At 41.6% G+C, this 27,931-nt stretch overlaps 1 protein-coding gene across 5 annotated transcripts in view; it reads right to left on the bottom strand.

Annotated features, from left to right (window-relative positions):
- The window catches only part of LOC118147825 (uncharacterized), a 127,925-nt gene that overhangs the window by 16,530 nt on the left and 83,464 nt on the right, over positions 1 to 27,931 (bottom strand). For all 5 annotated transcript variants that reach the window (XR_013526907.1, XR_013526908.1, XR_013526909.1 and 2 more), the window contains exon 3: positions 3,111 to 3,181. The gene's annotated coding sequence lies outside the window, so the exon portion shown is untranslated. The remainder of the gene's footprint in view (positions 1 to 3,110; positions 3,182 to 27,931) is intronic.

Genomic DNA, 27,931 nt, shown 5'->3' with positions numbered 1-27,931 from the left:
TGATGGAATCAAGCTATTTGCAAAATTAGGAGTTCTGACCCTCTCTCTGGCCTCTGTGGCCCAGGTGAGGTCCTCTGAGACACATGTAGGTATTGCCTTGGTGAGAATTCATGCCGAGAAGACAGTCCATTCATCTTAGGTCTTGCTTAACTAGCAGAATGTAAACATCTCTGAACTTTGCTTACTGGATAAAAGGCAGCATTAGCTTCTCATTAGCTTCCCATTGCATTTCCTCCTGCAGGATCAATCACACATCCAGCACAGACACGTGGCCCCTGCTTGTAATTAATCTTGGAAAGGCATAGCTCTTCTGTGGATGGATTGTGTATCTGAGCACAGCTTTCAGAGGGGAGGGGTGGGAGAAATAAAGGCTAGAAGCACAATAATAAGCACCAGTGTTTGAGAAGTCCGCTCTGTGCCCTGTGCTGCAAGCAGCTTTTTTTAGTGGTTGATTCACTGTCAGAAAATTTGCTTTTGCCTGAATGCTACTTAGCATCAGGGAGGGAATTTGTGATTTCTTCGTTTCCACAGTGTGAATTTGATGCCTTACTTAGTTGTGTATTTTGTTGTTGTTGTTCTTTTCTGGCCAAATTGAAGTTGTCTAAATCTTATCTTTTGGGTGGTTCTAGAGTTACGCTCAATCTCTGAAACTGTCTGGAAGTGCTTGGGTTCCTCTATTCCCAAGGATTTAATGGTGATGCTTTCATACAACTGAAAGAGAACTGCTTTTGATCTCGTTCTCAACTCTGCTTTTCTACTTCTTATTGGAATTTTAAATGCTTTAAGGTTGTTGGGGTTTTTTTCTTTTTAAAAAATTGTGGTAATCTCAGTGACCAGGCTGGTAGAGGGCAGCTGGGAGGGGAGTGATAACAAGAAGTGAAGATCCCGTGAGTATTGATCATCAGAGATGGCTAGGACTTGAGGCACTAAGGACTGTCAGCTCTTTCCTTTACTGAATAGTATTTGTTGTTATTTTGGAAACCAAGCAAATTGCAGAAAAACCTTTATGGAAACTCAATTTACACAAAAACCACCTAAGGAGTGACATCCTCAAAAGCTCTAGGAGGACTGTGTGAAAAGGCAAGCTTCCTTGCTGCCCCGAATATCATGTGTGAGATACACTTCATTTAAGGGTCATGCCCATTGTGTAAAAGGAGGTGCATCTGCATTTATCTCTGAAAAGGGATTTCTTCTGACAAAGCATTTCCCTCCCCTGCAAGCCTCAGAAGACATAGACAGTACGGGGATTAAGATATATTGACAATGGGAGGATTATTTCCTTACCTGGTATATAACAAATGCCTATTAAGAAATGAACAAAACAATCCCGTCTCCATTTTCTCTCAAACATCCCGACCTCATGGTCAGTACTCATGTGTTTTCTGACCTTGCTTATCCTGCTGCCTGCCCAGGACGCTGGGGGCAAACCATCCAGGCAAGCTTGAGACTGCCCGCCCAGACAGAGGGGCCCTTGGGCTCTGCCTGCAGGAGCAGGTAAGCTGTTCTCACTTCTTCCTGCATGCTCTCCTCTTTTGCCTTAGCTCTCACATTTCTGTTGCCAGAACTCAAAACGCTTTCTTGTCAGACCAAATGTATATTTGGAAAGTGGGTTGTTTGAAAACCTTGACTGGCACTGAGACCTTAGAGGCCTGGCTGGGCGTTTCCTGTTAGTAGCTGATACCTAATTTTTCTTTTTGAAAGTCCTCCTTCCTCCCCACAGGCCTTGGAGCCCTGTGAAATTTCACAGGCTACTTCCCTTTCCACCATGATTGTAAGTTTCCTGAGGCCTCCCTAGCCAGTTTTCCTATACAGCCCATGGGACCATGAGCCAATTAAACCTCTTTTCTTTATAAATGACCCAGTCTCACATAATTCTTTATAGCAGAGCGAGAACATCACTAATATAATATGTTTGTATTCTCTTCTCAGCAGTTATTCTCCCAAGAAACTCTCTTTTTAAAAAATGCAGCAACTTATATAGTTTTGGAGGAAGAAAACCCTTTAATAAAGCATGGTTTCATAGAGTAGCAGTAAGGGGAAGTTCTACTTCTGAACAAAACGAGTTACCTCTAACACAAAATACTCAGGAAAAGGTAACCAAGAGCAGGCTTCTGAGAATGAATGAGTCACCCTCTCTTACACTCTGCAGCCTGAGCTGGGAGATACTGGCACACACATGCTAACACCGGCAATGACTCACTTCAGTCTCATCTGAGACCTGTTAGATCTCCTGGCTATTATTTAGAGAAATCACTAGCAAAATTGAAGGACAACTCACAAGTCCAAATCACCATATAGTTCTTACCCAACTTCTGGGGACTGGGAGCAGTCACCTCATGGGAGGGTCCTCTCCCCAGACTCTAGACTAAGGTACAGAAGTTGACATGACTCTTAACGTCATTATTGAATCTACTTCTGTTAGCCCCTGAGGCAGACACAGGTGAGCTGGAGCTAGTGAATTCTGGAATTCTGTACCATACCCTCAAAAGAGCCTCCCAAGCTGGGGGTAGGAGGCAGCTTTCCTGCAAGTGGAAGTGCTCACATGTCTGGGGAAGGGGATTATTCAGACGCACAAACAGGAAGAACAGGAAAGTGAGAGAGACCAAGCAGGGGACAGAATTCACGGAGTCCATGCAGCTTCCTTGGTAACACTATTGTAAAAAAATTCTTTGTGCAATTATTTACTGACATAACTGAATGAGGAATAATTAGTCAAATATCCCTGAGACCTTGCTCAAAGCAAAACACTTTCATAACCCTAGGTATTAATATTTTAATGTTGACACTTAAAGACCATATTCTGAGACAATGTCTGAAGCACAGACAAGAGCAAGGACCCGTTCCCTGTGGAAATATGAATGCTAGGGAGAGGGAGGAGAGGAGCAGGGACATGAGTTGTATCTCCAAGCCCCAGAGCTGACACCCCGACCTTGCTATGTTCTACAGCCTTGTAATGCTGTCCAGTGCTCACTCTGGGCTTGTTTCCTTATTGATAAAGTGGAAATAACAATACCCTTGAACCTCAAAATCAGACATCATGTGCCTGGCCCAAGGCCAGGGCTGCAGCAAACTCGGAACCCCATCATATGGCACAGAGAAAACCTACTGACCTGTCAGTGCTGCTGAGCCTCTCCATCCTTGTTCTGGACACACACTGAGAAGTCCAATCTCATCCTTCATTCTGCAAGAAATTTTCAGGAATCAGTCACCCTCTGGTCACCTTAACTTCACGGCAAGCCATTTTAGACTCAGCAAAAGCAACCTTGGGACTCAGTTGAACTTCATAGGGGCTATGGAAGCTGGTCCACTATATCATGGACCTGCTGTCTTAACTCTGGGCTAAAAAACTGTCTGTGGGGGTGGATGGTGGAGCAGAGGGAGGGAGGGCGTGGTGGGTGGAGAGTTCTGCCTGCCTGGGCACTCAGCGCTGGATTCTCCCTGCACTTGCACATTCTTTAACAAAGTGACAGGGCACAGCTAACATTATCACAAAACCTCAAGTGCCTCTTTCACACGATGCTTCTAGTGACATGCTTTTATGAGTCTTTGAAGCATAGGTGGTGAGAGGATGAAGAGTTTTCTGTTTTAGGGCCAGGAGCGCTTAAGACTCTGTGTGTGTGTGTAACACCAACCTTCCTTCCCCCCTTCTCCCTCCCATTCTATATCACTAGAAAGAGAAAAGAAAAAGGATGGGATACTTTCTATTTTTTTTTTTTTTGAGATGGAGTCTCGCTCTGTCATCAGGCTGGAGTGCAGTGGGGTGATCTCAGCTTACTGCAACCTCCGCCTCCTGGGTTCAGGTGATTTTCCTGCCTTAGCCTCCCGAGTAGCTGGGACTACAGGCATATGCCACCACGCCTGGCAAAGTTTTGTATTTTTAGTACAGACAGGGTTTTACCATGTTGGCCAGGATTGTCTGGATCTCTTGACCTCATGATCTGCCCGTCTTGGCCTCCCAAAGTGCTGGGATTACAGGTGTGAGCCACCATGCCCAGCCAGGATACCCTTTAGACAAGCACCAAGCCCATAACTTGGCAGCTGTTATTCCTTTGTCCCCTGCTCCTGGGGGCTAAGACAATAGCTACAGATTGGGGTGGGGGGCAGGAGAAGGGGGACTTTCAAGTGAAGCTGAAGAGAAAGAAGTGAAAGAGAAAAATCTTCAGCAAAGCCCATCTTCTCAGCTGACAATATGCTTGCACTTCAGTTCCCCTTGTCCTTGAGAGGCAATAAAAAGGGATGTGAAAGATGGGGAATGGGTCAAGGTTTTGTCCTCATTTTGCAGATAGGGAAACTGAGGCAGTGGAGCTTAAAGCAACCAATGAACCTTTATGAAACCACAGGTTGGTAGGGACCATAGATGTTTAGCAAACATCTTTAGCTTTCCTTTGAAACGAATGCTTTTCATTTTCTTGACTCCTGTAATGGGTCAAGACCAGTAAAGTGAACATGAGCAAGTTAGCTCCTCCACAACATTGATTCAAACTAAGTTGGCAGGGGTGTTCAGGTGAGCACACTGCACTTTAGGAGGTGTAAAAGGGCTCATGCAGGGACACTCTGGGTACCTGGGATAGAAGGAGAAAGCTCAGCAAGACACACCTAATGATGAGATGACAGTTTCTCCATCTGTAAAATGGGATGACATTCTCCTTGGCTGGTAGAGGGAATATAATATAATCCTTGGGCTCAATCAATAGTCACAGTAATTGGCAGTTCACCAACAGGTGCCTCTAATAAGCCCAGATACCATAGTGGGGGTCCTCATCACCAGCTCTGTCACAAAGGGGCAGCACACGCTTGGCACATTCATTCTAAATCACACCCCTGCCCTCAGGGTCCATGATGCCAAAGGATGACGTATTAGTGGCACCCACTATGTTCTTGGAAGATGTTTTCTCCAGGATGTGGAAGAAAAATTTAAAAGGATCAAAATAGAGGTATCAGTTGATTCATAGCCAAGATAGGGTATATAGTGTTAGCAGTTGTAGTAAAAGCAAAGAAAAATAATGGAGAGAGGACACATTACATAACTCATGTTGGTAGAAGAGCTGGATAGCAATATTGAAAAACATTTTGATGCCCATTAAGTAACTGTGCCCACTCTGTCCTTGGCGGTTAAGTGCCTATTTCTGGCCTCTGACACATGGTGATCCTACCATCTCCACTGAAATCAGACAGCTCACCTCAATGGTAGCACCCCCACCAATGTGCCCAGCCTAGGGAGCTCAGCCACCGGAGTGATCTCTCAGGAAACTGGGACTCCATCACTGACAGACTGCTCAGGGCCTTATTGAAGGGAGTATCCTCTGAGCCTGCTCCAGGGACAGAGTGTGAATATGGGTGTACAGGGTGCACATAATAAATCTATTCCCATCCCCACATCCCAGCCTTCTAAGCCTTTGATTCCATCCTCTTACATGATGCCAAGGAAGTTTTGGAAACATCAAAGAATGTAGAACCAATGAGTCCCACTTTCAGCCAACCAACCAGACTATCTCTTGGAGCCACTTCCAGCTGCTCAGCTGACACAGTAAATTCAGGATCTCCCAACTCCATCCTTGGCCCAACATCCTTAGAATCCATTTCTATGCACATTCCTCAGGTCTTCACCAACATAAATTAGCAAAATCTTGCAATCCTTTTATAGGAATGCCCCTCCTGCCCTGGGAAGCAGATAACCCCCTGCATCCCCCTTGGTGGAGGGTCTAGGCTGAAGCAGGGCTGCTGGGCTGCAACCCTCCTGCTCCTCTAGTGACTGCTGGTGTTTCTGCCTGCGGAAACGGTTCTTCAGGAAGCAAAACTTGCTGACAGAGATGCTCTGCTCTATTTTGGTGTTTTGCCAGATATTTTACTTTGATTTAGAAATTGAAGAATCCTTCTGATCCTGAGAAGGTCCCAGAGGAAAGAACCTGAGGAGACGCCCCGCAGCTCTCTGGCCTGACAGAGCTGCTTTCCTGAATTCCAGGCGGGGGCTGAAGGAAGACTCAATATTCATCTCCCTGGCATGTTAAACTCCCACCTTTATGCTCTCTCCAAATGCAAGAAGACTTGAATTGTTATCAAAGATAGACTGTGAAAAAGCAGCAGCAGCAACTGAGTTCAGGTCTGCTAAGGAAGGCTAGAGATGGCTGGCTGAGCTGGAAGCTTCTGGGACCCCTCTGTTGCAGTAGCCACCTTTCGCCAAGCCTGACCGTGCCTGGTGCTCCACATACCGCCTCTCTCTAAGCTCTGCAGTAACCCTGAAAGGTGGGCATCATTGCCTCCATTTAATGAGTGAGGAAATGGAGACTTGGCCTCACTCATGTGCTTCCCCTGCCTCCTCCATTCTCCCAGTGATAGTGATGACAAGACAGGGATGCTGATGCACATTCCCCAGAGGCTGAGACAACAGTGTGCCTCTGGATCATGATGGCGGGGAGCGGTCGTGGGCTTCTGGGTCAGTCACAGGCATTTGGCTTGTGCTTGAACCATAGTCCTCCTGTCCCCAGGCATCTTCAGGGAGTGTGGGCCTTCCTTTCCTCACAGGCAGGCAGGTTGTCTGCTCTCCACTGCTTTCCCAAATGCCCCCGATGAAGAAGGGAGACCAATTCATGCCATTCCCTTTTATTCATGTTTTAGAAGCACCTCTTTAAAACTTTAGTTTTGAAAAGCCTGGAATTGGCAGCAAAATGGACATTTCTGGTTATCCAGGAAGGTGAAAACTCACATGGCCTCTGAAATGTGCATGAGAAAATGTATGATTCCTTCAGTGCAAAGTGATCCCCTGCCAAGTGGACTCAGCTCTCAGAAATCATGTTTTACGCTTTGAGACAAATCCCTGACCGGAATGTGCAAGGTTAAAACATTTAAAACAGGATTCAGCATCAGTGTACAAGTATAACCAGAAGGTGGTTCTCTCAAAGTTTTTTTTTAAGCAAGGAAGCTCAATTCCCGAGTTACTGTTGGAAGCTTTCCAAAAGATAAGGCTTTGGTGTGGACTTTGGGTCAGACAGACCCGTCAGCCTGCCTTGCTCTGTCTTCCCTAGCCATGCAGGGCCTTGAGCAAGCCAGTGAGCTCAGTTTCCTCGTGGGTGATCTGCGGATAGCAACCTCTTCAGAGGGTTTTTGTGCAGATGTGACCTGATGAGGTGGGGGAGAGGGAACGAACATGGGTTACGCAGGACAACATAGGAACCCAACACACCTTAGTTTTACTCCCCTTGCTTTTGGGACTTCCATTCTGAAAGATACTTTTTCCACACCTTCCAAGAATTTCTTTGATTCAACATCTAAAAAGGCTGGGTTCGATACTATGAAATTTGGTAAGCAGTGATCCCAAAAAGCAAACCAACGAGAAACATGTAAGCACCAAAGCTGAGTCAATGGTCCGGTCACTGTGACTGTGAAGGGAATACCAATGTAACCCACTAGACTTTGAATACAGAGAGATGTTGTTCACAATGATGACCAGACAGAAGTGTTCCCTGTTACCTACACAACCGTAAAATTAGTCAGCAATTTCCAGTTAAGGCTCCTATTCCAAGCAGTAAGAGAATAAGTGAAAACCAAATCCTCGCAATCAAGCTTAAGAACAGGATAAGGGAAATAAGTACACTGCACATGCCAGTCGTGAGGAAGGTGAGGATTTAAATCCCTGGGTGATAGAATTCTGCTGGCGCTTCAGTTTTTATCCTACTCTTCAAACTTACCCCACACTGGGAGTTCAGAATGCAAAATTGCAAAGGCAGTGATGTGCGGGGAAGTGAGATAACACAGCTCAGCCTGTGGGTTTTGCAGCGTCGGGTTTGTGTCAGGATGGAATGGACTGGGAAGTGTGACTATTGAGACACTTGCTGCAAACTTCCCAGTTGAACCAAAGACTTAGACCCCAGCAATGCAGCTGGCCCTCCCCACTGGAGTAGAAGCTGCCTGGCAAACATCTAAACGTGATGTAATCCTTTTCCTTGTGGACCCAGCTCTTAGAAATCATGTTTTATGCTTTGAGCCTAATTAACAACAAAGGGTCATCTTCTCTGGGCATCCTGATTTTGTTTCTGGTTCACTTTCAATTTCCATCATTATGAATCAAGTTAGTAAGAAGGGGATTATGGATCAATCTTCCTCTTCCCTCCCCTCCGCACATAGATAGTCCCCTCATCCCCCATTTTTTAGGCCTTGCTGTGAGGATGAAATCTACAAGAGTGTAAGTGCTATTAACCGACATTCATCAAAACACTCTCTATTGTTCGCAGACGTGAGCGGCCGAGAGGTGGAAATTACTTGGCATTTCATTTTAATCTGTATTGAAGACTTGCCTGACAAAACATATTAAGTGTAAGAATTGCCAGCTTGGGAATGAAGCTATGTTTATGGCTTGCCCCCTCTTTCTCTTTCCTAAAGGAAAGGAAATGACACTTCCCCTCTCTTTTCCAACCTTCTGCAGCTTACCACCCCACCCCCACCATCCCTGAAACATTAACATTTAATTTATTTAATTTTCCTTCCTGAGTGAAGCTTTTGTTAGGGGTGTCTATAAAATTATAATAAACATCTTGTGCCTCTGCACTGGTGTCTGAGATTAAAAACACAAAAACCCAACAAACTCTGCCTTTAATACGGTATTAGCAGCAGCATTTCCCTGGGGGAGGTGCATCCTGGGCATCTAACTGCAGGCCACACGAGCTGTGTGCTTCTCTGGAGAGAGACTGTCACCAAACGCTTCTGACAAAGAATGGATGCCATGCTAATGGATGCGCATAATTACCAAGGGACAATGATTCTCCCTGCTGAATTCTGACAGTCATGGAGTGCAATCGTGTATATATCATGCTTGCCACTACAGTTCATTTTCACTGGAATCTCAAGTTTTTACTTTTATCTTTCAGGTTACTTTCACATTGTGGTTAAAAAAAAATCTCTTGCAGATGGAAGATTATTTATTTTCTCCTTGTCTGGGTCTGTCTCCCTCTGGATTAGGAGGCTGCTCTTGGGGTAAGGTACCATGTGAGTGGTCCGCACGTCCTAGGCCATAGCTGACCATGTTTAGAATTCAGGAGAAGAAGAAATGGTGGTGGACCCATGGGGTAGAGGTGGGAGGGCTATTCAGGTCACCAGGGAATGACAGGGACACTCAGGTTTTGCCAGTTTTATGCTTTCTTCGCCTAGGATGCCTACGATGTTGAAGACTGGTGCTGCTCAGGTGTGGGCAGGGTAGAGAAATCCTGATCCATATGTCATGTTGTACTGTGATAAAATCTGTGCACTGGGCCATACAAGGGACCTCCTTTTTGAATTTTCTCTCTCCAGAGGCTAAAGGGCCACAAATCCCCAAAAGCAGGAAGTTTGACCTTGCGGCCTTGCTTTGTTGACCTTGGTAAGGGTTATGTGGGCCACAGTCTCTCTAGGGAGGCCTCTGTTGTCCCTCCATGGGCCACTTCAGCTGAAAATGCAAAAAACATCTTCATTTCAGCTCTATCGTTTCAGGACTTTTGGAATCAGGAGATAGCAGAGGAAAGGAGAGCGGTGCCCTGTGTCCCCCTCTAGGCAAGATGTGGGTATCAAAGCCCTCCAACCAGTACTCCCCCGGCCTGGGGCTGTCCACATAGCCCATGGATTGCAGGACAGGGTGAAGGTAAAAGAGAATCTGAGCTTTGTGCTATGGCAGGTCTAAGGAAGCCCTTTTCAGACTATGGAGAAGTGCCACATGTCAGTAAGGCTGGCCTGGCTGGATGCAGCGGTGCTGTCCTACCAAAGGCATGAGAACTGCCTTGCTTTTGCTCTCCCCTGCCTTCAATGAGTGCTTTAGGTTAAGTTTTGGTGAGAGCACAGGCCTTTTATTGGGCAATGAGTATGCTCTTTTATGTACTATACAATATAAAATTGCTTGCAGCGAAATTCATAATACAACTATCTCTGGCATCAGCCTGAGGAAAAGAATTCGTTTCAATGGCTTAGAGAATTGTTACCAATTAACCTCTGAACAGATACAGCTGTTCCTTCCTCTCATGCCCAACCCGAGCTAGCTAGATGCATTCCAAAATTCAAACCTTAGCCCAAAGATTTAACCTTTTGAAAAGATGTGGGAAAAATAACACCTACAACCTACACTGTTTAAAGTCATAATTTCAGTCTGCTACCTTTTCATTTTGAAAGATAAATAATATACGAGAGACTTGCATATGGCCCGATTTTAGGGGCAGATGTGATTGGAATGGTAATTACTTATTAAGTGTTATAGAAAATCATTTGCATTAACTACACAGTACAGTATAGGCACGTCATGTCTAGAAAGTATAAGCAAGATATCTAATCTAAATTTGTTAAACCATAGTTCTGATTCCTTTCCGCATACAACTTAGGTTCAACAAACAATGCTCTATTAGCTTCCCTTGAACAAACTGAAAGTCTTTAAGAAGTAATTTCTCAGATTATCAAATGGGATCATTCAGTTCCTTGACCCCCACGGTATGCCTGTGAGATATACATATCCTGACTTGTCTCCCAGAAACTCCAAGTAGCTTGGCATTTCTTAAGGAGCTCCTGGGGTTTTGCTGGCATCTGCCCCATACTTACCTTGTATCTAGCCCAAGGGAAAAGAGGGAATAGATGAGCAGCCTGTGCAGAGAAGCACCAGAGCAAAACCCATAATTAGAGAGGGCATCTTCTCTGAGAGGACAGACTGGGAAGCCAGGGTCAGTGCCCTAACCATTTCCCGCTGTCTTTCACATTAGCCCTTTTGATTCTCATCATAATGCTTATCTCCATCAGAAAGTATGAGCTTCCTTTATTGCTATCCTAGTCTATTACACGATTCCCACTGGAACGTAAACTCCATGAGGATGGGGATCTCATCTGACCTGTTCGCCTCTACCTCTACTGCCAAGAACAGTGCCTGGCACATAGTAGATGCTCAGTAAATGTTTTTTAAATAAATTAAAGACTGAGAAGCAACATCTTTGTTCCAAAGACCTACCCACTCTTCTCTTGGTCTTTGCACAAAGCAGAGGAGAAGGGAAGCAGTTGAGAAGTTATTATGGAAGCTGAAGAGAGCAGGCGAGAACTTAAGCTCAGAACGATGACTTAGGTTCAAGCCATCATAAAATATGAGTTGCAAATCAGAAGGATGCACAAAGCATTATGGTGAGAAGTCCAAAGAACTTGACATCACAGCCCAGGGGTGACTGCTATAATGTTTTTTGCCTGCATTTTTAAGACTGGCAATAACTGCAGAAAGATGAGAATGGAGGAAGAGAAGGAAAGAGCTGCAGAAAGGAATGAAGTTTGACACTAAACAAAGAGGTTGTAGACAGAGGCCATGAACTGTCTGACCCTGTCCAGAATTTATAATGTGCATATGCCTGTGGATGCAGGTGAAAATGGTCCATGCCAGTGAAAGACCTGTGGCCCTGGGGCACTTAGACAAACTCTTCAGTCCTGAGAACAAGAAATAGGTCTTTGAATATTTCTTCTTCCAAATCCAACCACATGTAAACATAAGCTCTTACATATACATACATTTCCTACAAAAACATCCCCTAACCTAATTCATCATTGAAAATGTGGATCTAGGGCAAAACCTGAATTTAAGATGGACAGGTTATATACATTTAGCCCACTGGCCTGAATGTAAACTTCCCTTTTAAGCTATTTTACTAACTTATCTGCACTGCCAGTGATGTTTACTCATAATTCTCAGCCTTCAATTTATCAGCCAACCTTTCTTTAAACAGTTAAAGTTGGTGTCAGTTTAAAAACTTAACTTGCTATTAGTAGAAGAACATTTAGATAGCCCAAATATTTTTGCTAATGTGTGTGGCATCTTGTTTTATGAGCTTTCATGTTTCTAAAAGAGAGTGGAGAAAATAAGTTTCATGGTCAGATGATTGCCTTCCTATTTTGGAATGAGTCCCTGCATACTTTCTTAGGAAGTGCCTACTGCATGCTAAATGGGTGATACATCCAAGAGCCGGGGCCACAGCCCTCGGCACATGAGCCTGGGCTGGCAGTGTTGACACCCCGGCCAAGAGCCACACCTGACCCAGTTGCGCTTTGGATTCACAGGCTCTGATGTTTGCTAACCACCTTCTCCCTAATGGTCCTCTTAAGGACTTAGATTACTCAAAAGAATATTGCGATTCATGACTGAAAATGTGCCTTCTATTTAATCATGAAGAAACATCACAAAAACCCCATAAAACCCCAAAACAAGAGGCATTCTTGGTTTTCTTCAAAAATGTCAATGTCACGAAACACAAGAGAGGCTGAGGGCTGTTTCACATTACTAAAGATCAAAGAAACATAATCAAATGCAATTCACGCTACTGGACTGAATCCTGGATCAAGGGAAAAAGAAATTTCTGAAAAGGACATTATTGGGACAAGTGGCAAAATGTAAATATGGGTAGTGATACTGTATCATACTGTATCAATACAATACTAATAAAATTGTATCAATACAATATTATATCAGTGTTCAATTTCCTGAATTGTATAATTGTGCTTGGTTATGTTCTCAGGAAATACATGCTAAAATATTTAAAGACAAATGAATTCCCAAATGGTTTATGGGAGAATGTGTGCGTATATATGTACATGTACACATTTGTGTGTGTGTGTGTGTGTGTGTGTGTGTGTGTGTGTGTGAGAGAGAGAGAGAGAGAGAGAGAGAGAGAGAGAGAGAATGAAAGGGAGACAGGGAGAGAAGTTATAAAGTAATCAATCTGGGTCCAGAGTATATGAAATTCATTGTACTATTCTTACAAGTCTTCTTTAGGTTTTACATTCTTTTTATTTGAAGGGGAATAATTTTTTCATTTTCCTTTTTACTATTTTAAAATATGTCATCTGTAAATACATTTTTTCATTTTTTAATGAAGACAGAAAAAAGTAATATTTGAAGTAACTGACATCACATTTAATGTCAATATCAGTATTTCTTTGAACTCTAATATATGACCCCCCACAGTAATTGCTTCATGTACACAAAACATTAAACTGTTTAATTTTTTTGTGTCTCATTGAAAAGCTGCCTGATATCTTTATTTTATATGAAAATGGATAAAGCAGATGGTTTATACTTTTCTTCTCATAGTACAATGTGGCTGAAATCACATAATGCCCTCTGGCTTTTTAATTAAGTCAGAAAAGTAAATTGCTACTAGTTAGAGCTTCTTCCATTTGGTGATTTTGAGGGATAGTGTGGCCAGAGGTCCCTGGGCAGCCAGACAATTTCTCATATATGTTCAGTTATCAAGGGGTATTCACTATTAGCAAGAACTGTCAACACAAATGTGCCTTGACACCAAAATACTCTTTCTTCCATTCAATCGCAGATGATCAAAAGGATACAGCAAGAATATTTTGCTTGGCACGTGGCCTAAAAGTTCTAAATTTATGTATTCTATTTTTGCTTCTTTCTCAGATTGGATTAGTTACTAGGCAACTGAAGTATTTAATTTCATTTGCTAATAGTAGTTACATTTTAATAGAGGCAGACAGTGTATATGACCAGCGCTGCCAATACAAGCTCAGCCCCAATACTCAGCCTCTGTAGGGCAGCAGTGCTCACTACTTCATTCTAATCATAGACAAACACTACTACATTCCTATATTTTATTTCTTTGACTTACACTTACAGGAAAAGACATGTCACTTTTAGAATTATTTATAGAGAAAAATATTTTAGTGATTTGTTTTTTCACTCAAAAAGCTATGTTTGTAACATCCTAAACCCCCTTCTAGACTTTTGGTTCAAGAAAGCAGACCAAGCATAAATGTTTTCTTCCCTTCACCAAGGAAGAAAATAAATCCTTAATAGCCTTGAAAAGTGGGCCCTATTAGCGCCCAGGTACATCGATGAACTTCTAGAAGATAGAAAGTGGGTGGGGCAGGTTGATGGGAAAGTTGCAATAGTGACTACCCTGCACAAGCCCAGTGGTAGGCTTGGCAGAGGTAAGAGAGTCTTCCCAATGCTAGGCTGAAAAAACTCCCAATGTGGAGGAAGGGCAGACGAAGTGAAAAGATAGTCTACACACAGGGACCAATCCCTCCTGCCCCTTTCCCAGCTGTGTGGAAGGCTGGCGGCAGTTTGTGTGACCAAGCTTGACCCATGACTATAGCTCTTAAGGCTGGCAATTGGTCTAGAATGTGTAGGGACTGTTTTCTGGGATACTGAGTCTAGAACATCAGTCAGAGGGCGCAAGGTACCTCAGCAAGCAGTGTGAAGGATAAGGGGAGGAAAAGAGAAACTCAACTTTGTTCAGAAGTGAGCTCTGGGAAACTGTTCCACAGGATGAAGTTTCCCTATGGTGTCCTATAGGGTCCCAGCAGCTGGCTGCTGGAAGCCCAGGCATCCCAAAGGGAAACCTGCTACTGACACGAGGCTCTTAGTTATCCCTTCCCTCCTGAGGGGAGATCTGCAGTGGAAACCAAGACTCATGACTGCTGAGGAAACACATGACAGTTACCAATACCAGTTCACACATTTCTGCATTTAAAATATGAATCAACAAGCAAGAATCATCAGATATTTGAGGAAATCATTTGCACAATAGAGAAAGTTGAGGATAAACAGAACTAGACTCCAATGCAGATAATGGAACTTACACACTACACACACAGACTCTCTCTCTTCAGAGATACAGTGCATTGGTAAAACAACAATAGGTTATTGTGAAAAGAGAGCAATTGGGGGCCAGAAATCCTTGGAAGTTAAAAACATGTAAAAATGTGCTAAAGATTTTATCTTGGTAGGGGAGGGTAGGTTACAAGTTCGGATTATAGTTTCCCATCAATGACAAGGATTAAATACGCTGCTTTAAATGAGTGGAGTTGGCTGGGTGCAGTGGTTCAAGCCTGTAATCCCAGCACTTTGGGAGGCTGAGGTGGGAGGCTCACTTGAGCCCAGGAGTTCAAGACCAGTGTGGGCAATACAGTGAGACCCTGTCTCTACCAAAAAAAAAAGTATGGTGCTATGCACCTGTAGTCCCAACTACTTGGGAGGCTGAGAGCTGCAGTGAGCCATGATCACATCACTGCACTCCAGCCTGGGCAATGCAGCAAGACCCTGTCTCAATAAAATAAAAAATTAAAAATAAAACTGGCCTATAATCCCAGCACTTGTGGAGGCCAAGGTGGGTGAATTGCCTGAGCTCAGGAGTTTGTGACCAGCCTGGGCAACACTGAAACCCTGTCTTTACTAAAATACAAAAAATTAGCCAGCACGGTGGCACATGCCTATAGTTCCAGCTACTTGGGAAGCTGAATTGCTTGAACCCAGGAGGCAGAGGCTGTGGTGAGCTGAGATCATGCCATTGCACTCCAGCCTGGGTGACAGAATGAGATGCCATCTCAAAAATAAAAATAAAAAATAAAAAAATAAAAATAATAACTGAAAAAGGATAGGATGTAGAACTTCTAAAGCACAAAATGATGAAAAAGAAAACTATGAATATAGCAATAAAAAAAGGAGGTAGGTAGAGAAACAAGAAGCATGTTAAGTAGAAATGAAAATGAATGACGAGGTAAGTCCAAATATGCCAATAGCTATAATAAATACAGTTTAAATTCTCCTATTGACAGACGTTCAAATGGATAATGTATAGAACCAATGTATGAACAGACACTTTACAAAAGAAGATATACACGAGGCCAACAAACATATGAAAAAATGCTCATCATCACTGGTCATTAGAGAGATGCAAATCAAAACCACATTGAGATACCACCTCACGCCCGTTAGAATGGCGATCATTAAAAAATCTGGAGACAACAGATGCTGGAGAGGATGTGGAGAAATAGGAACACTTCTACACTGCTGGTGGGAGTGTAAATTAGTTCAACCATTGTGGAAGACAGTGTGGTGATTCCTCAAGGACCTAGAAATAGAAATTCCATTTGACCCAGCAATTCCATTACTGGGTATATATCCAAAGGACTATAAATCGGTCTACTATAAGGACACATGCACACGAATGTTCATTGAAGCACTGTTTACAATAGCAAAGACCTGGAACCAACCCAAATGCCCATCGGTGATAGGCTGGACAGGGAAAATGTGGCACATATACACCATGGAATATTATGCAGCAATCAAAAATGATGAGTTCATGTCCTTTGTAGGGACATGGATAAACCTGGAGAACATTATTCTCAGCAAACTGACACAAGAACAGAAAATGAAATACCGCATGTTCTCACTCATAGGCGGGTGATGAACAATGAGAACACATGGACACAGGGAAGGGAGCGCTACAACTGGGATCTATTGGGGGGAATAGGGGAGGGACAGTGGGGGTCGGAGCTGGGGAGGGATAGCATGGGGAGAAATGCCAAATGTGGGTGAAGGTGAGGAAGGCAGCAAAACACACTGCCACGTGTGTACCTATGCAACTATCTTGCATGTTCTGCACATGTACCCCAAAACCTAAAATGCAATTAAAAAAAAAAACCAATGTATAAAACCAATGTATAGAAGTTGTATACGTTCTATAGAATGTATAAAACTTGTTTCTACACATTTTTTAATACTGTTATTTTCAAAAGACTTAAAATGGTATAGAATGACTGGAGGTAAGCCAATTAAATGTCAAAAAGAAAGCAAAAAACACAGTATTAATATTAGACAAAACTAGAATTCAAGGTCAAAGGCAAGAGAATATTTTATATGGATTAAAGATGCAATCCAGAAGATAACAGTAGCCACAACCCTTTCCCCACTGAAAACACAGCATGGAACTGTGTAACAAGTGTTTGAAACGCAAGCAGAAACTGTTAACGCAGGATCACGGTAGGGAACTTTAGCACGTCTTTCTTAGAAACTGGCAGACCAAGTAGATGAAAAAGTAGGTAAGGGTACAGATGATTTGAATATACGGTCATTGAGCTAGAAGATTTTCATATGTAAACTCAGTTCTCAACAAATGTAAAATACATGTTTAAATTTCTTGAACTCCCGACCTCAGGTGATCCGCCCGCCTTGGCCTCCAAAATGCTTGGATTACAGGTGTGAGCCACCACGCCTGGCCTAAAATACATGTTTAAATTTCTATGGAACACTTAAAAAAATCTGACTCAGTATTCAGCCAGAAATAAAATCTTAATAAAACTCTCAAAAGAGAAATACTACAGATCTCTTGGAGTTCCAACCCAAGAGTAAATTATAAAAGAAAATCAAAGCTGAAATTAGAGACCACATAGGGATGAATAATGATCAGAGCACTCAGCTCAAAATTTACAGGATGCATCAAAGACCGACTGAAAGTTTAAAATGAAAAATAATAAAGACTGAAAATGTGCTAAACAATAAGATTTTTTTTTTTTAAAAAAGAGCTAAACAAAGTAGAAGAAAGGGATTCAATAAAGAAAATGCAGGATGATGAAACAGAAAACAAACAAATCTGTTTGATCATTAAAACCCAAAAGATGTTAAAATCAATCAAAGACCGGTATGAAAAATGTAAACAAAACAAATTTAGGAATAATACAAAGGGTGTAACTACAGATAGGAATTTTTTCAAATTATTAGAGTATATATGCAAATACCAGTACAGTTAAAAGAATTTTGGAAAAATAAATAGAAATAAAAAATTTTCTAGATATATATGAACTACTAAAATGATTAAAAAAGAGGCAGAAAACTGGAAAATAGAAAAGATAGTCAAAGATCCCACTCTCCCACCAGCCAGGTCCCAGGCCCAGATGGTTTTACTACTTACTACATTTTTTTTTTTTTACTTTTAACAACCTTTAAAGTGTAAAGTATATATTAATTCCTGTGCTAGACTGCATAGAACATAGAAAATATATAAAGCTTCTCAATTTATTCTACAAAGCTAGCATAACCTAGATACCAAAAGTGGATAGTATGGCACTAAAATAGCAAAGTACAGACCAGAGTTCAACAACTAAAATGCCTGCAAAAGCCAGGCAAGACATTTAACAGGAAGAAATGTAACAGGAAATGGGATATTAATCTGATAGAGTGACCAAAGGAAGAACATACGACCCATTGAAAAGAGGCTATTGGTTTCGTGAGCAGGAGGGGTTCTAATCACAATCTTATTAATGTGTACATAAGCAAAAAGCCTAATATAATTTCCTAACTCAAAATCGGTAGTCTCTTTTTTTTTTTCCCCCCCGAGACAGATTCTTGCTCTGTCACCCAGGCTGGAGTGCAGTGGCATGATCTCAGTTCACTGGAACCTCTGCCTCCTGGGTTCAAGAGATTCTCCTGCCTCAGCCTCCTGAGTAGCTGGGATTACAGGTGTGCACCACCATACCCAACTAATTTTTGCATTTTTAGTAGAGATGGGGTTTCACCATGTTGGTCAGGCTGGACTCAAACTCCTGACCTTGTGCTCCACCCATCTCAGCCTCCCGAAGTGCTGGGATTATAGGCGTGAGGCACTGCGCCCAGCCAACAACACAATCTGGGAGAATTGATCCTAGGAATGCAAGGATGACTCAACGTTAGAAAAATCCATTACTATGATTCAACTCGTTAATAGGTCAGGGAAGAAAAACCACACAATCGTCTTGATAAATTCAGTACAGATGTTTGAGGAATCAAAACATCCATTCCTACAGAAACCTATAAAGCAATCTACTTATCGTTGAAAGGCAAGAAGTCAGAGAGGGATGGATAGCCATCACTGTGATTACTTCCACATTACACCAGTGGTCTTGGGAAAGGCAGTGACCAGAAAATGAAGTGAGGTACAAATACTGGAAAGAAAGAGAAAACATAGTACTTTTGAAAATCTGTGATTGTTATCCTCCAAAATCCAAGTTCATCCACTTGAAAGTGGTTATACGAAATTGTTTAGTAAGATGCCTAGATACAGCTGTATCTATATCTGTATTTTCACACCATGGAGATACAGACATGAAAAGGTGAGAGAAGGAAAAAGTCTAGCAGGGGACCCTGGGCCCCAAAGAATGACACAGTGATGACTTTACTGCTTTTCTTTCTGCCTCATATATTCCAGACCTGGCGCTGAAGAAGCCAACAACCTGGAAATGCAATGGGGCACAGACAAAAAGGTTGAATAAAAGGTCTCCCTAAACTCAAAATTCTCTCAATAGCCAAAGAACTAAGAAAGGGGTATCATAAATGCTTATATTAGAAAAGAAGAAGAGTCCAGATAATAATAATAACCTAAACTCTTCCTCAAGAACCTAAAAAAGAGCAAAATAAACCCAAGCAAACAAAGGAAAGAGTAACAAGCAGAAACCAGTGAAATTGAAAATAGAAAAGTAGAGAAAATGAATAAAACAAAAATTTGGTTCTTAGAAAAGAATCAAGAAAATTGACAAATTTCTAGAAAGAGTGATAAAGCAAAAACGAAAGAAAACAGAAATGATCAATATCAATAATTAAAACATAGCAGATTTTATGGACCCTATAGACATCAAAAGAATAGTAATTACTTTCTGATGACGTCACGCTCTCCTGGGCTGCAACTGATCCATGGTGGTTAGAAAGATGAAAAAAAAAAAAAAAGAATAGCAATTACTATGAACAACTCTAACACAATTTGATAACAGATAAAATGAACCAATTCCTCAACAAACACCAAACATACCTAATATGAAATAGATAATCTGAATAGCCCTTTAGCTATTAGGGAAATTGAATCTGTAATTTAAAATCTCCTGAAATGGAAATCTCCTGGTCCAGATGTTTTCCTAGGCGAATTCCACCAAAGAAGAATGAACTCCAGTTCAACACATTACCTTCCAGTAAATAGAAGAGGAAGAAACAGTTCTCAACTTATCTTATGAAGACAATATTACCCTCATCTCAAAACCAGACAGGGATAATACACAAAAGAAAACTAGAGGCAGGGCGCGTTGGCTCAAGCCTGTAATCCCAGCACTTTGGGAGGCTGAGGCGGGTGGATCACAGGGTCAAGAAAATGAGACCATCCTGGTCAATATGGTGAAACCCAGTCTCTACTAAAGATACAAAAAATTAGCTGGGCATGGTGGCGCATGCCTGTAATCCCAGCTACTCGGGAGGCTGAGGCAGGAGAATACCCTGAACCCAGGAGGCGGAGGTTGCCGTGAGCCGAGATTGTGCCATTGCACTCCAGCCTGGGGAACAAGAGCGAAACTCTGTCTCAAAAAAAAAAAAAAAAAAAAAAAGAAAAAAAAAGAAAAGAAAACTAGAGACCAAAATATGCCGCATAAAAATAGATGCAAAACTCACAAATAAAATTCAGCAGTATTAGGAAACAAATTATACACCATGGCCAAATGGGGTTTATACCAGGGAAGCAAGCTGGTTCAATATTCAAAACTCCATCAACATAATCTATCATATTAACAGGCTAAAGAAGAAAATTACATGATCATATCAATTTATGCAGAAAAAGTATTTGACAAAATTCAATACCTGTTCATAAGAACGCTAAGAAAAATTGAAACATTGAGGAATTTCTTCAACTTGATAAAAAGCACCCAGCAAATGTTCTACAATGAATATCATACTTCATGGTGAAAGACTGAATACTTTCCCCATAAAATGTGACAAGGCAAAGATGTCTGCTTGTACCACTCCTATTCAACACAGTGCTGGAAGTTCTAGCCAGTGTAATAAAACAAGAAGAAAGAAAGAAAAGGCATGAACGACAAAAGGGAAGAAATAAAACCATCCCTATATCTGGAGAACATGAAATTATGCAGAAGTCCCAAGGAATCTAAAAAACAAAACAAAACTCAGAAAACTCCTAGAATTCATAAGGAAATTCAGAGAGGTTACAGAATACAAGATAAACATACTAAATATGTAAAAGTAAATTGTATTTCTATATGCTAGCAATAAGTACTTAAATGCCAAATTAAAAAAATATAATACCATTTATAATTACTAAAAATACTTACATGTTGTGAAATAATAAGATATATAAATTATATATATATGTGTCTCTGTCCTCCCAGTTCCTGGCACAGACCTCCTAAAAACCCTTGTAATTTCCTGAGCAATAGGGGTGCTAGGAGGACGTTTTGTTCTAATACATGGTCTGTCATAGTTCCAGAGACAGAGATCCTAATACCCTTATAGATAAGGGTACTAGAGGAATCTTCTGTTCTAAAATTTGTTCTTTGACCCAGGTTCCTGACACAGAGCTCCTAAATCTCTTGCAATTTCCTGATAATAGGTGCATCTTTTATTCTAATAGGGTGACTCTTGGTGGGCTCCTAGGTGGGGGCTGGCCACCAGAACTACAAACACAACCAAGCCATGACTAGAAGCTTGGAGCTTTTTGTTTTTGAGATGGAGTCTCACTCTGTCATCCAGGCTGGAGTGCAGTGGCACGATCTTGGATCCCTACAACCTCCACCACCCAGGTTCAAGCGCTCCCCCTGCCTCAGCCCCCCTAGTAACTGGGATTACAGGTATGTACCACTATGCCCGTCTAAATTAAGCTTGGAGCTTTTAGCCACCCTACCAGTCTCCAGAGAGTGGAGAGATGCTGGAGAGTTAAGAATTCATTGTGTCTATGTGATGAAGCATCCACAAAAATCTCTGAACTATGGCACTGGGAGGTGTTCTAGGTTGGCAACATATCTGTGTGACAGGAGGGTGGTGAACCCCAGTTCCATGGAATAGAAAGAAGTTCCTGTGCTCAGGACCCTTCCAGACCTTGCCCTATGCACCTCTTCATCTGCTTGTCCATCTGTATCCTTTATTAATAATCCAGCAAGTGTAAGTCAAGTGTTTCCCTGAGTTCTATGAGCCACTCTAGCAAATTAACAGAACCCAATAAGAGGGTGTGGGAGCCCAGATTTATAGCCAGTCAATCAGAACTATAGATGACAACCTACTACCTGTGACTGGCATCTGAAGGAGGGGGAATTTTGAGGGATTGAGCCCTTCAACTGTGGGTTCTGATGTTATCACCAGGTAGTGTCACAATTAAACTGAATTATAGCACACCCAGCTGGTGTCTTCTGAAGAATTGCTTGGAATGTGGGGAGACACCCTTACACAGCTGGTGTCAGGAGCACTATGTGGACTGGTGTGTGAGTAGAGGAAAAAAACTGTTTTCTTTCTCTTACATATGTAAATCTAACAAAACTTGCACAGAACTTGGATGCTGAAAACCACAAAATGCTAATGAAAGAAATAAAACGTGTAAATAAATGAAAAGGCATGTTGTGTTCATGGATTTGAAAAGTCAACATTGTAAAGACGTCAATTCTGCCCAAAGTGATACAGGTTCAATGCAATTTTTTTTTTAGATGGAGTTTCACTCTTGTTGCCCAGGCTGGGGTGCAATGGTGCGATCTTGGTTCATGGAAACCTCCCCTTCCCGGGTTCAAGTGATTCTTTTGCCTCAGTCTCTGAATAGCTGGGATTACAGGCATATGCCACCAAACCTTGCTAATTTTGTATTTTTAGTAGAGACAGGGTTTTTCCATGTTGGTCAGGCTGGTCTCGAACTCCTGACCTCAGGTGAGCCTCCCACCTCTGTCTCCCAAAGTGTTGGGATTACAGGCATAAGCCAATGTGCTCAGCCTTAATGTAGTTCTTAACAAAAATCCCTGTATTTTGTAGATGCAGACAAGATTATTTTAAAATGTATATGTAAAAGCAAAAGAACTGGGTAACTCAAACAATTTTGAAAAAGAATAAAGTGAGATGAATCAATCTGCCTGGTTTCAAGACTTATGATATAGCTATAATACTCAGGACTGTGTGGTATTGGTGGAGGGAAAGATGCAAATTATTTCCCAATTGATTTTTGACAAAGGTGCAAAAGAAATTCATTAGAGGAAGGGTAGCATTTCAACAAATGGTGTTGGAGCAATTGAACATTCACAGAATCAAATGAACCTCAACTTAAATCTCACCTCTTACATCAAAATTAACTCAAAATGGATGATAGACGTTAATGTAAAACTGTAAAACTTAGAAAAAAAAGCATGAGAAAATCTTCAGAATCTGGGGCTAGGCAAAGAATCCTTAGGCATAACATGACTCTATGAAAAAAAAAATTGATAATTGGACTTTAACAAATTAAAACCTTTTGCTCTGCAAAAGACTATTAAGAGGATGAATAGGCAATATACAGACGGAAGGAAAACATTCAGAAATCACATATTCTACAAAGGATTATTATCTAGAATAAACAAGGAACTCAACACTCTAAGCTCAATATTAAAATAACAAATAATTCAATTAGAAAATGGACAGAAGACAAGAGCAGACATTCCACTGCAAAGCATATATAGGCAGCACATAAGCACATGAAAAAATACTCAACAGAACTATCCATTAGGGAAATGCAATTGAGATCACAATGAGATACCACTACATACTTGTTAGTACAGATAACATAAAAAACTGTGACAGAATAAAATGCTGGAGAGGATGGGGAGAAACCACCTCTCTCATATATCACCCTTGAGAGTGTAAAATGGTACAGGCATGCTGGAAAACAGTTTGGCAACTTTTTCAGAAACTAAACATACACTTGCTACATGACCAGCAATTGTATTCTGGGCATTTGTCCCTGATAAAGTACGACTTATGTTCACATGAAAATTTGTACAGTAAAAACGTCAATTCTGCCCAAAGCGATGCAAGTTTAATGCAATTTTTTTTTGTGGGGGGGGGGGATGGAGTTTCGCTCTTGTTTGTAGCCTGGGCTGGAGTGCAACTGTGCGATCTCAGCTCACTGAAACCTAGTTCACAGCAGATTTACTTGTAATAGTCCTTAACTGGAAACAACCAAAATATCCTTGTAAATGATTAAACAATCTGTGGTACATCCATACTATGGAATGCTACTCCACAGGATGGAACGAAGTATTGACACACACAACAACTTGAATGGCTCTCAAGGGCATTGGGTATAAAAAGCCAATGAAGAAAGATCACATACTGTAGGATTCCATTGATATGACATTCTCCAAATGACAAAATTATAAGATGGAGAAAAGGTCAGTAGTCACCAGGGGTTACGGGTGGTGAGCAGAAGTGGAGTGGGTGTGACTGCAAAGGGGTAGCATGAGGGACGTCTTCATGGTGATGGATAGTTCTGTATCTTCATTGTGGTGCTGGTTATAGAAATCTTAAATGTGATAAAACACAGAATTATGCAGACATACTACCAATGAAAAGTTTCTGGTTTCTATACTGTACTGTGGTTATGCATGATGTACACATAGTGGAACTGGACAGGGGGTATATAGGACCTTGGGACCTCACTGTACCAGCTTTGCAAGTTTCTGTGAATCTGTAATTATTTCAAAATAAAAAGTTTTTTTTAAGTCACTAAACACTAGGATACAAGCTACCTGAGATGAGGAACCTTGCCTCATCTTCTAATGTCCTTTAGTGTTATGTCCTTAGCACCTTAACAGTGCCTGGCTCACAGCAGGTGCTCAGTTAATATTTGGTAACTGCAGGGATATGGACTATATTCTGATTTTTGGATTTTGTTCTTAAAGGCATGTGAATATAAATGGCAAATGTCTGGACTCGTAAACACTACATAGTGAACAGTGGTTATTTCCAGAGATAGAGCAGACATGGGGAGAGATGAAGTTGGGAGAAGGTGAGTGAAGAGAGACTTTTGAAACAATACGGAAATACACAGAGTAAAAGGCTATTGTTCACTCACTTATACCTCTATCATTCTAAAAGAGGGCCCTCTACCTTGATGATTTTTTGAAAGCATAACACATGTTTATTCTTAAAAAAGTAAATATATCCATATATAAGGGACTACCTCATGTGTTCATCCTACTACCCTAAACAGTGGCATAAACACACAACAGTGAGTGAATTACAGCAGCGACCAGGCCACGGTGTAGCATTGCACTTACCAGCTGTAGCGCTTCTCTGCTTTCTAAGGTATCTGTGACAAAACACTGAATGTTAACCTCAGGGTGGAGAAAATATGTTACATATAAAACATATTACAATAAAGCAACTTCAGTTAACTTAAAAATAACTTGAAAAATTCAAACTGAGAATATTATGTAAATATCTACTATTTGAGAATCCCTCACTCTTCTCAACTCCCCTGGCCTTTCTGCTATGAAGCACAGTGCCAGGCATTTTTAAAGCATTGTCATGAAGGCTAGTGATGTTTCAACCAATGAATTACCCTCTGCAAGTCATGATGTAAATTCCCATTGCCACTAGGGAAGCAGCACTGAAAGTTACCGGTTATATTATTAATTTCCCTTATAACCTCTGTTCTTCTGCTAGATCATGTCCTTAAGGTGCCTATTTTAGGGCAGCCTTGTACCCATCCATGTACAAAAAGACCCCAGCGAACAGTGCGACCTTAATTGATAACATTTTAAAATTTACATCATGTCACATAGTGTGTTGGGCTTTTTAAGGTGCCTTTACCTATATCTCTTTGGAACCATATAATAGCCCTGTGAGGTAGGCAGAAGAGAAACAGTCTTAATAAAATGAAATAGTATTAGAGCTAACACTTCATGTTTAGCTGGTGGATGAATTAGAAGCTGAGCCAGAGATTTCTGCCTCCCGTTATACCATAACGTGTTCTAGAAAGCATACTGGTGAAGACATAAACACGTTATTGGTTACAGTCTTATTAAAAATAAAAAAGAGGCAAATGGATTGCCATGATGCCTGTTCCATTTTGTTCTTCCTGCTTCACATAGTACTTCAACTTTATACCTGTTCTCCTTAAATGTAAATGTTTAAAAAAAAATCAGTAGAATTTCTTCAAAGACCTACTGTAATCACTGGTGGGAGAATTCTGGAATTAAAGGAATTTTCTGGCCCCAAAGTCAATGGCATCCTTAATTTTAAAAGAATTATAATAATCTTTTAAAGCCAAAACACATCCTTGCTTTTAGAAATAAAATCTGGTGAAGTACAACAAAACTACTACGGAATCATGAGGTCTTTGTTACCATTGCTTAAAAGACGGCAGATTTGCTAAGTCAGACTGAGTATACGCTCACATACTGCTTAAAGCTTTAAACTGCCTTCTTGGTGAGAAACATGACTATTAAAGGTCGTGCTGACTGACTGTAGAGGCAAAATAAAAGTTGCAAAATAAATGTGTCAAAAACAGGTAAAAAGCAACGGGGAAAGTATGGAAAACAGTGATCTGTAGGGCCTGCTAAATGCAAGGGTACTAGGATGCAGGCAGGTATCATTCTGAATCAATCTCTTCCCAATGCTGCCTCAGGAGGTGTGTTGAGATCAGTGGTTTTCAAACGTGGCTACACAATGGATTCATCTGGGCTGTTCGACAAAGTGTTGATGTCTGCATCCCTTCCCCCAGAGATTTGATTTATTTAGTCTAGGATGAGTGTGGAAGAGAGTTTCTAAAAGGCTCTCCCTCCCCCAGGTAATTCTAATGGGCAGCAAGGTGTGAGCCTCCTTAGCCCTAGGCACTATAGGTTGGGAGGCATTCTCCATATACCCCCTCCATCCTGTTCCTGGCCCTGTGATTATTACAAACCTGGGGATGAAAGAGCGTTAAGAATGTGGGGGCTGGAGGGCCCGCCTTCCCAGGAGGGGTGGGTGCCCACCTTTACACGTGAAACCTGTTGTGACGCATCTCAGGAAGCCCTGTGCACTCACAGCTCCCCAGGTCCAGGGGCGTCCTGTAGCTCTGTGTTAGAAATCAGTGATCCTGAAGCAAAGTGGAAAACAGACAATGTCCTCTGTGTCTCCCAAAGAGCCAGTAGCAAGGCAGAAATGTGCCAAAGATGGGATCCTAGTAATTGCTTTTTAATTTTTAGAAGCCCCTTTTATTTTTCAAGAAAAAAAGAAAACAAAAGTTGGCAAGAGTGAACAACTCATCACTACCCACTCTGGATTTAGGAATCAGCCTTGTAGTTCATTGGCCAAGAATTACATTTTCCCACATAGACTCCTAACATTTCCAACATCATGGCTCAGAAACTTTTCTGTTGACTTAGGATTAAGGGAAGAAACTGTCCCTTTCTTCCTCTACCACTATGAATGAATTCTGACACTTTGGGTCAAAGAAGCAAACAACTGCATTCACTACAGATTACATGAGGTCCTGCTGGCTGAACAGAGCAGGAAAGAAGGCAAAGACACGTGGAGAATAGCAGCAATCCACTGCGGAACCCACCGCGGCTGTCCGCAAGCAGCTGTCGGAAAAAGCTGTCTATGCAGTGGAATAAACTTCAAACTTTCGGGGCCTAGCCCAAGGGGAGAGGGAAATGGAGGCCAGAAATGGACCTAAACAAGAACAAAAATACGTATGATTAGCATCATCTGACTTCATCATCTAACAGGGAGAAATAAGGCTTGGATTAGGACTTTCACATTAAAAGGCTTATAATATTTTAAAGCCAAACCATATCCTTGCTTTTAGGAAAAAAAAAAATCAGGTGAAGTACAACAAAACAACTACAGTGGAATCGTGAAGTCTTTGTTACCATTGCTACAAAAAAAAGGCTAACATCACCCAGGCTTTCACCTTTCTCATGATTTCTTCCCTCCCCTCTTCTCTACCAGTTATTAAAAAACAGATAATAAGCTAGGTGCAGTGGCTCACACCTGTAATCCCAGCACTTAGGGAGACTGGGGCAGGAGGATTGCTTGAGATGAGGAGTTTGAGACCAGCCTGGGCAACATAGAGAGACCCCTGTCTCTACAAAAAAAGATAAAAAAAAAAAAAATACTAGCTGAGCATAGTGGTTTGCACCTGTCGTCCTAGCTACTTGGGAAGCTGAGGTGGGAGAATCACTTCAGCCCAGGAGTTTGAGGCTGTAGTGAGCTGTGATGGCAACCACTGCACTCCAGCCTGGGCAACAGAGCAGGACCCTGACTCTGAAGGAATAAAGAAATAAACAGACAATTAGAGAAGCAGCAGCAGCCCATGATCCTGGCTGTTCCCATTCCAGCTGGTAAGTTGGGAGCTGCCCACATGTTCCAATTGGCCTTAGACCCACCATCCCTTTCCAACTTGCTTTG

The sequence above is a fragment of the Callithrix jacchus genome, chromosome 15 (assembly GCF_049354715.1).
Source record: "Callithrix jacchus isolate 240 chromosome 15, calJac240_pri, whole genome shotgun sequence".
Taxonomy (NCBI): domain Eukaryota; kingdom Metazoa; phylum Chordata; class Mammalia; order Primates; family Cebidae; genus Callithrix; species Callithrix jacchus.
The sequence above is the reverse complement of the archived record's forward strand: the minus strand, read 5'-3'. Positions and strand labels throughout refer to the sequence as shown.